This window comes from Oncorhynchus nerka, linkage group LG15 (genome assembly GCF_034236695.1).
Source record: "Oncorhynchus nerka isolate Pitt River linkage group LG15, Oner_Uvic_2.0, whole genome shotgun sequence".
Taxonomy (NCBI): Eukaryota; Metazoa; Chordata; class Actinopteri; order Salmoniformes; family Salmonidae; genus Oncorhynchus; species Oncorhynchus nerka.
In genome coordinates this window covers 53,379,012-53,386,452 of record NC_088410.1, presented here as the reverse complement: position 1 = coordinate 53,386,452, position 7,441 = coordinate 53,379,012, and the positions used below count along the sequence as shown (strand labels likewise).

The 7,441-nt window shown below is 43.8% G+C and overlaps 1 long non-coding RNA gene across 1 annotated transcript; it reads left to right on the top strand.

Moving 5' to 3' along the window:
* Positions 1-2,094: 2,094 nt before the first annotated feature.
* On the top strand, positions 2,095-7,044 carry LOC115143648 (uncharacterized). Its single transcript, XR_003865682.2, has 7 exons — positions 2,095-3,819; positions 3,986-4,127; positions 4,281-4,453; positions 4,692-4,940; positions 5,031-5,199; positions 5,338-5,465; positions 5,631-7,044. It is a non-coding gene; the product is annotated as an uncharacterized LOC115143648 (long non-coding RNA).
* Positions 7,045-7,441: the final 397 nt, after the last annotated feature.

Sequence of the window (7,441 nt, the reverse complement as noted above, 5' to 3'; positions counted from 1 at the left end):
GCTGACATTTGATTCTTTCTTGAAAGAAGGCAGGGTGGTGATGCTAGTCGGGCATGCGGGTGCAGGCAGCGATCGGTTGAAAAGCATGCATTTGGTTTTACTAGCGTTTAAGAGCAGTTGGAGGCCACGGAAGGAGTGTTGTATGGCATTGAAGCTCGTTTGGAGGTTAGATAGCACAGTGTCCAATGACGGGCCGAAAGTATATAGAATGGTGTCGTCTGCGTAGAGGTGGATCAGGGAATCGCCCGCAGCAAGAGCAACATCATTGATATATACAGAGAAAAGAGTCGGCCCGAGAATTGAACCCTGTGGCACCCCCATAGAGACTGCCAGAGGACCGGACAGCATGCCCTCCGATTTGACACACTGAACTCTGTCTGCAAAGTAATTGGTGAACCAGGTAAAGCAGTCATCCGAAAAACCGAGGCTACTGAGTCTGCCGATAAGAATATGGTGATTGACAGAGTCGAAGGCCTTGGCAAGGTCGATGAAGACGGCTGCACAGTACTGTCTTTTATCGATGGCGGTTATGATATCGTTTAGTACGTCGCTCTGGATAAGAGCGTCTGCTAAATGACTTAAATGTAAATGTAAATGTACCTTGAGTGTGGCTGAGGTGCACCCGTGACCGGCTCGGAAACCAGATTGCACAGCGGAGAAGGTACGGTGGGATTCGAGATGGTCAGTGACCTGTTTGTTGACTTGGCTTTCGAAGACCTTAGATAGGCAGGGCAGGATGGATATAGTTTGGGTCCAGGGTGTCTCCCCCTTTGAAGAGGGGGATGACTGCGGCAGCTTTCCAATCCTTGGGGATCTCGGACGATATGAAAGAGAGGTTGAACAGGCTGGTAATAGGGGTTGCGACAATGGCGGCGGATAGTTTCAGAAATAGAGGGTCCAGATTGTCAAGCCCAGCTGATTTGTACGGGTCCAGGTTTTGGAGCTCTTTCAGAACATCTGCTATCTGGATTTGGGTAAAGGAGAACCTGGAGAGGCTTGGGCGAGGAGCTGCGGGGGGGGGCGGAGCTGTTGGCCGAGGTTGGAGTAGCCAGGCGGAAGGCATGGCCAGCCGTTGAGAAATGCTTATTGAAGTTTTCGATAATCATGGATTTATCGGTGGTGACCGTGTTACCTAGCCTCAGTGCAGTGGGCAGCTGGGAGGAGGTGCTCTTGTTCTCCATGGACATCACAGTGTCCCAGAACTTTTTGGAGTTGGAGCTACAGGATGCAAACTTCTGCCTGAAGAAGCTGGCCTTAGCTTTCCTGACTGACTGCGTGTATTGGTTCCTGACTTCCCTGAACAGTTGCATATCACGGGGACTATTCGATGCTATTGCAGTCCGCCACAGGATGTTTTTGTGCTGGTCGAGGGCAGTCAGGTCTGGAGTGAACCAAGGGCTGTATCTGTTCTTGGTTCTGCAACGGAGCATGCTTATCTAAAATGGAGAGGAAGTTACTTTTAAAGAATGACCAGGCATCCTCAACTGACGGGATGAGGTCAATGTCCTTCCAGGATACCCGGGCCAGGTCGATTAGGAAGGCCTGCTCACAGAAGTGTTTTAGGGAGCGTTTGACAGTGATGAGGGGTGGTCTTTTGACTGCGGCTCCGTAGCGGATACAGGCAATGAGGCAGTGATCGCTGAAATCCTGGTTGAAGACAGCGGAGGTGTATTTGGAGGGCCAGTTGGTCAGGATGACGTCTATGAGGGTGCCCTTGTTTACAGAGTTAGGGTTGTACCTGGTGGGTTCATTGATGATTTGTGTGAGATTGAGGGCATCCAGCTTAGATTGTAGGACTGCCGGGGTGTTAAGCATATCCCAGTTTAGGTCACCTAACAGAACAAACTCTGAAGCTAGATGGGGGGCGATCAATTCACAAATGGTGTCCAGGGCACAGCTGGGAGCTGAGGGGGGTCGGTAGCAGGCGGCAACAGTGAGAGACTTATTTCTGGAGAGAGTAATTTTCAAAATTAGTAGTTCGAACTGTTTGGGTATGGACCTGGAAAGTATGACATTACTTTGCAGGCTATCTCTGCAGTAGACTGCAACTCCTCCCCCTTTGGCAGTTCTATCTTGATGGAAGATGTTATAGTTGGGTATGGAAATCTCTGAATTTTTGGTGGCCTTCCTGAGCCAGGATTCAGACACAGCAAGGACATCAGGGTTAGCAGAGTGTGCTAAAGCAGTGAGTAAAACAAACTTAGGGAGGAGGCTTCTGATGTTGACATGCATGAAACTAAGGCTTTTTCGATCACAGAAGTCAACAAATGAGGGTGCCTGGGGACATGCAGGGCCTGGGTTTACCTCCACATCACCCGCGGAACAGAGAAGGAGTAGTATGAGGGTGCGGCTAAAGGCTATCAAAACTGGTCGCCTAGAGCGTTGGGGACAGAGAATAAGAGGAGCAGGTTTCTGGGCATGGTGGAATATATTCAGGGCATAATGCGCAGATAGGGGTATGGTGGGGTGCGGGTACAGCGGAGGTAAGCCCAGGCCCCGGGTGATGATGAGAGAGGTTGTATCTCTGGACATGCTGGTTGTAAATGGGTGAGGTCACCGCATGTGTGGGAGGTGGGACAAAGGATTTATCAGGGGTATGAAGAGTGGAACTAGGGGGTCCATTGTGAACTAAAACAATGATAACTAACCTGAACAACAGTATACAAGGCATATTGACATTTGAGAGAGACATACAGAGGCATACAGTAATCACAGGTGTTGAATTGGGAAAGCTAGCTAAAACAGTAGGTTAGACAACAACAGCTAATCAGCTAGCATGACAACAGCAGGTAAAATGGCGTTGACCAGGCAACGGGGCCAACAGATAAAACAAACAAGCAGAATGGAGTACCGTGATTAATGGACAGTCCAGCGTGCATCAGCTATGTGGCCAAGAGATCAGTGTCCAGGGGGCAGCGGTGGATGGGGCAGGGAAGCTGGACTGGCGAGTGTTATCCAGGTTAAAAAAACTAACAATGACTAAATAGCTTGTAGCTAGTTAGCTTCTGGAGGTTCTTGAGTGTGTTCTAAAAAATTAAAAATAATAGCGATTCCGTATCACATTGGGTGAGGCAGGTTTCCGGAAGGTATAAACAAATTAAAAATCAAAAAGAGATAGAAAGTAAATATGGGTGTTTGGGACGCGGTGATGCAGACGGTTAGCAGGCCTGTGCTAGCAGGCTAACAGTTCGTAGATAGCTAGTTGTGAAGATCCAGCTGAAAAATGTTCCATTTGCGGTGGGAATCCGGGGAAGAATCCGGGGATGAAAAAATAAATAGGTCCGTTATGCTCTGGTTAGAGTCGCGTTGTTCGAACTGGCGAGAGCTTTCCGGGCTGAAGGTTAGCTGATGACCGGTTAGCTGAAGACCGCTAGCATGGCTAGTGGTTAGCTGGCTAGCTTCAGTTGAGCTTCAGTTGAGGGGTTCCGGTTCCGAAAAATAGCTACATCGGGTGAGGCGGGTTGCAGGAGAGTATTTGGAAGCTTATTAGGTTTAGCAAAAAGTTTTTAAAGAGATATGCAAAGAAAAATATGTAAAAAACTAAAAAGATATATACAGGGGACACGACACGACAGGACGACTTACTGCTACGCCATCTTGGAAGGTCCCCTACTAGGTCCCCTACTATTTCACCTGGACACACAATGTCTGTTTTTTCTTCTTCTTCAGTTTTCATCAAATTCAGCATACCAGAGGAAAGACAGTCTGACATCAAAGTGTATGACCAGTCTCACACAGAAATTGACTCAGAGGTGTTTGAAGAGATTGCAAAGGAGTCACCTGACACCTTCTGGACCACTCTAGGCGATGAAGGACTTGGTGGGTCATCCCTGTGTGAAATTATTTGTAGTATTTATTAATTCAGACTCTTCACAGTTTAATGTTAAGCTGAAAGGTTGATTTATAGCAAGTATGACACAATTCAAAATACTAAATGTTCACATATTCACATGGCTTTTACATTTTTTGCTCTCCTATTTTAAAGCTTTTCAATCATCATCGTCATCCTCTGTAAGATCTGATGACACTAATTCTGAATTTCACTGTGTGTGACCATCATGAAGAAGCAGCCACTGGTGAAGGGAGCCAACCCAAAAGACAGTGCCGGATAAACTGAGGCTAAAACGGTATGTGGTAGAAACTACTGTTTAGTGTAATCTGTATGTTTGTTTCATATTATGGGATTGGGGAGTGTTCTTGAGCTGATTCTTTACTATTTTAAAAATATTAAAGTTTAATTTACTCACCAAGAGCACCTAATTTCTTTATTTTGTTTAAAGTTGATTGAAAGAATCCGAACATCAAAACCTGGTGGTGAACGCATCATACAAGAGTATGGAAAAACCAAGACTCTGACAGATGCCACCAGAAGGCAGATGTCAGGATGATGTATGCACAGGGAATTGTTGCATTGTTTCCTTATCTCGAAGACTAATTTTCAAAAAATGTATATGTAAGTAAAGTAAAAGTGTCTCTGGAACATTACGTACATGATCAGTCTTTGAAATGTATACATTATGCATTTATATGTATCTTTTATGTGGGAACATTACTATGATCAAGAGAGTGGGTCTGGATACATGGCATGTAATTGAGGACCATACAAAATAAAAGCACATCTCCCAAAGGTAGGTTCACATACATATTATAGGTTAATATAACAATGATTTAATGAGTTGTGAATCATGCAGGCTCTCAAATGGACTTTGTCTCCAGTTGGTGGGCCAGGCCATTGTCGATAGCCCTTCACCCGTGACGAAGTGCCAACTAACGAAGACATCGAGGCAGCCATTGCTGTTTTGAGATACTCTGCTGATGAAGACTCTGTCCGGGAGAAGATGAAGACTGCCTTCCCTCATTGCCAAGCAATGGTTAATGATGCAGACAAATAAGCAGATGTCTTCTCAGTCTTCCCCAGGGTATTGGATATACCAGGACTGGTATGACATGTTAAATCACTACACCACCAAAATACCAAATACCGCTTCAAGTGTTAATCAGAAAACTATGTCATGTTTGTTTCATTGCAGATAGAACAATACTTCAGGCTTCTGTTTGGTGAGGCCACAGCCAACAAGTTCTTGGAGAAGTGGCCAACCACTTTTAAGGGAAAAGTGATGGAAAGTCATGGACTTACACCCACCACAGAACTCTTGGAATTGATGCGCAATGCTGAGTCAGCTGTTGAAAATGAGAATGGTATGAGCAAAGCAATGCTTTATCTTGCCATTATTGTTTTTGTGCAGGTGCACAATATGCATTTTGGTAGCAATGTAAGTTTGTGACAACCAGTATTGAATGCAAATGTCCATTTGACATTGATTTACTGATCAACAGGCTGGGACAGTGACATGGCTGCTATCTTGCTGCTGCTACATTTGCTACCACCAGCTGTGCAAGGTCGTAAGAAGCCAGGACAGATGTCTGCATGTCAAGTGGTAGATCAGCTCATCAGATTTCAAAAGGTGTGTTGAAAAGTTGTCTAAAATGTGTACACCAGAAATGGCTCAAGTTTAATAATCTGTCCCTACCTCAAGCTCCCATGCATAGTGTGAAGTGATCTGATGTTCCTATAACCTTTAAAAGAAGTTAGTCACTAAATGCTCCTACAAATATCTCTTGTGTTTTAGGTTGGAACCAGTGTGCAGCAGCATCTGGATAGCATCACCCAAAGCGGTCAGCCCTACCTTCTTGCCTTGGGATCCACAAAGAGCAGCATTCACTCCTACTTTGTTGTGATCGACAAGCATGCGGTTCCATGCAAGGCAACGGCCTCAGTAGGAACCTTTGACGAACTCTTTAAGACTCACTTCATCGTTGGTACATCATACAGTTCTTGCCTGAGTAACTTCTTCACTTTTGTGCAAACAACCATCTATAACATTGATATGGGGGAAACAAAGGAGACTCCCCAAGTTGCTGAGTTGAGAACAAGAATGTTGCATTAGTGAAGATCTGCTAAGGTGAAATTATGAAGTGTTTTCTATGCAAGACTGAGCATACAAGTTCCGCTTCTAGTGTCAATCAGAAAATTATGATTGTATAATAGTAATAATTGTCAAGCACCTTAAAGTAATTAATGGACTTTGTCCAGGGAGAACTCTTTATCTAAAATGTGGTCAAGTGGGATGTTCACGTTCCTTTGGTAGCTTTTCTGGTTTTAGAAAGCATTTAAGTAATTGCCACATTAGCAGTTTATTTGGTTCAGTCGATGATGTTGATTTTTCAAACTCTCAAAGCACCTTTAACACTTGTAAAGGTAGTGATGTTAGAGAAGTGTTGACTGAAAATGTAGAGTGAGTCAGCGACGTCTTCCCCAGACATTGTAAATAGTTGTGCGTCTGTAATTGCTGATCTAAAGGCAGCAGGTGTAGGTCAAAGTACAGTTAATTCTGTTGTGAATTCCATGGAAGAGAGAGTTCATGATATCCAACAGCGAGCTAAATAAACTGTCGTTAAGCATGTTCTATGTGATGAAGGACAAACTGAAATATCCAAGAAAGGAGGCATCTTTTGAAGGGTTAGAGAATCCTTTCACTGTGCTAAATTCTGAATACAAGATGTCCACATTTTTCAGAGAAGTGAAAAACTGTAGAACCAGTTGAACATGTCATTGGCTCAAGATTTGACACAAGACGAAACAAAAAGACTGGAACATATGACCAGATTGTAGTTCAAGACAAATTCATGTATGTTCCAATATTGTCTACCTTGCAGTCAATATTCAAATGTAAACATGTTTCAGAGATGTTTCGCGATCCTAGTGACACAAGACTGTGATGGATCTTTTATTAGGAGTCACCCTCTTTTCTCAACAGAAAGACACGTCATACAGATTAAATTGTTCTAGGATTATTTTAAGGTTGCAAACCCTTTCATAAATTGGGTGCTATATATTTTACTTTAAGGAACTTCTCTCCTAAATGGAATTCTTGTTGGGCTAACATATACCAGTGTGCCTTATTTCATGCTCAAGATCTTAAATGTTATGGATTAAGGGCAATCCTTGCTCCTATTGTCCGAGACATTAAAGTGTTAGAGTGATGGCATTGTGGTTCCTTTATACAGTGGTTGTGTTCATGGCAGTGTGGTTCAGGTTACTGGCGATAATCTGGGTCTTACATAGTTTGTTTGGCCTGGTGGAGTCTTTCAGCGCAAGGTATTGCTGTAGGCTCTGTCTTGCAGAAAAAGATGACTCAGACAGAATTCTCTGAAGATTGTCCCAAGATAGTGTTGTGAACTAAAGAAATGCACACTGCTCACTGTCAGGAAATGAATAGGAATCCAACTCTTCCTTACGTTTTTGGTGTGACGCATTCATGTTTATTAAACTGAGTATTATCACAGAACTGAGAAGTTGATGTGTTAGAGGGTGTGGCCCAGTACGAGTTGAAGTTATTTATCTGAAGAAAAAACATGTAACATCAGCAGAATTAGATTT